The following is a 2489-nucleotide window of genomic DNA, read 5'->3' as shown; positions in this document are numbered from 1 at the left end:
GCTCCCACAGCTTCTCTCTTGGGCTAGCTCTGCTCTCTCCTTGCAGTTTTCCCCAGATGATCCATGCTCCTGGTTTCTCCAAACTTCTGGGGTCTCCACTGCATCTCAGCTTCACACACAACTTCACATGATGCCCTCTCAGAAGCACACTGCCTGGCCTTCCAGGCCTTCTTCTGAAATCTGGGTGGAAGCCTTCTTGATTTTACAACTCTTGCATTCTGCACCACATGGATGATGCCAAGGCCTGCTGCCAGCTGGTACAGTAGGCAAGCTTCCATCTCTCTTGGCTGCAGGGATTGAGTGCTTAGGAACCAAATCCTGAGGAACAACTTCCCTAGGCCATCGTCATTCTGGAACATGGTTCTCTAGGACTCTCTTCTCAAAGCAAAGTCTTTCACTATTGCATTTTTGAGGCTGCAAAGCATGGAGGTCTGCTGGTTCTTGTGATGTACTCAGACCATCTTTTCCATTGTTCTCTTCTGAAATACTTGGCTTTTGCTAGTTTTTCAGTGACTAATTTCTTTTCTGTTCCATCTTTGCAGGCCACAACTTTACTGGAGTACCCTCTCTGGCAAAACTCACAACATTTTAAATCATTATTCTGGGTCTTTTCTCTTTATTCACAACATATATCTGGCTGAAAGTCCCAAACAGTAGCATGCCATGACCTCAGCATTATACTGCCTTGAAATTTCTACTGCAAGATTAATTAGTATACTAGCCTTAATCTCAGTCTCAGGCAGATTCTGGACATGAGCAAAATGCAGACAAACTTTCTACCAAGGCATAGCATATATCCTCTGAGTCCATCAGTCAATGCAGTCCTTCTTCCTAGCAGAAACTTCCTGAGCCTGGTCTTTATTGGCAGCATTTCTATAAGCATTCTGATCTTCTGAGCTCTGACCAGAATTTCCCATCGAGTACAGATTCAGGCATTCCGGGGCTGTTTCTTCAGGTGGCCTCTCCAAACCTTTCAAACTCTTTACACAAGCCAGTTGCAGAGGCTCATAAACCACATGGTCAAGGATAATCACAGCAATGAAACCACTCTCAGTACCAAATTTGTGTTATTTTTCTCACTGCTGAGATAAAATATCCAACCCCCAGAGTTAAAGGAAGAAAGGTTTATTTAGCACACGATTTGTAGAGGTTTCAGTTCATAGTTGGCTGGCTCCAAGGCAGGGTGGCATGGCAGAGGAGAAACAGTTCATGGTGGGCAAAAAGCACCAAGCTACAAGCAACCCTCTGTCTTTTACATTTTATACTATCAACCCTTATGGTAGGTAGCACTCACACCCTTAATCCTAGCATCACACTGTGAACCAAACCCAGCATCACATCCTTAAAACCCAACATCACACACTCTAGATCCAGCCACCTGTGAAAAGCCCCACCTGTGACCATATGAGGCTTTGGAGGGACATCTATATACAAGCCATTACACCTGAAATAAAGTTTTTTCTTTGCACTGATCTTTGACTCCTTTTCTTCTTTCTACATTGGAGAGAGAGACAGACCTTAGACCCACCAGATGTAACAGATATGTTTAGGAAGATGGTATTACATACCCTTGAAAGATGATTAGAGAAGAATAAACTCAGAAAGAGTTTAACAACACAGGAAAGAGCTACAGGTGTCCTGAATTAGGGTGGCAGCAGCAAAAATCTAGCTACAGTAATGAAAATACCTCTGTAAAGGTATGAATTACAGGGGATACTGATAGCCCAGTAATGAATTGCAGAAAGTTAAATAATAGCAACATTATGAACCTAAGTAGTAACATTTAGCACTAGAATTTAGGAGAAATTCTGTCTTAAACCTGCACAGTAATCAATAAAGCTTTTCCAGAAAACATCAGAAGTACTTAGAGATAACTGCTTTGTACACAGTATGGACATGTGTATATCAATTGCTCCAAAATTAAAGAATAATTATTTATAAAATAGGCTTTCTGGACCATCCCAACTAGTTTAAAAGAGAAGAATTTTAACATGGAATTGAACTAGATATGTAAAATATTCTATGTCCTAAAAAGTAGGCAAAGATACAAAGTGGAATGTATGCTATTTCATTAAATCCTATATAAGTGTACATGGATGGATCAGAGGTCAACGTTTCTGAGAATAATTTGTAAGGTGAACACGTGAAAGTATGTAATTTTCATTTCACAATCTGTCAGCCCTTGGCATATCTTTTCATCCTTTTATAATACTGGGCTCCTGTTATAGTTCTATGTTGCCATGTAAAGAAATGTGTAGTCTTTTCAATAATATTGAGAAGTATACCATGGAATGCTCAAAAATATAGCAGAGGTACAGAGTTCACATATTAATCTGTTACTACTCTACTAAAAACAGATCCTGGGAGCTGGGCGTGGTGGCACACACCTGTATTCCCAGTACTCAGGAGGTTGAGGCAGTAGGATCTCTGAGAGTTCGAGACCAGCCTGGGCTCCATGGTGAGTTCCAGGGCAGTCTCATACATAGTGC

Source organism: Fukomys damarensis, unplaced genomic scaffold (genome assembly GCF_012274545.1).
Source record: "Fukomys damarensis isolate Sample0158 unplaced genomic scaffold, DMR_v1.0_HiC HiC_scaffold_39, whole genome shotgun sequence".
NCBI classification, from domain to species: Eukaryota; Metazoa; Chordata; class Mammalia; order Rodentia; family Bathyergidae; genus Fukomys; species Fukomys damarensis.
Note: the sequence above shows the minus strand (reverse complement) of the source record.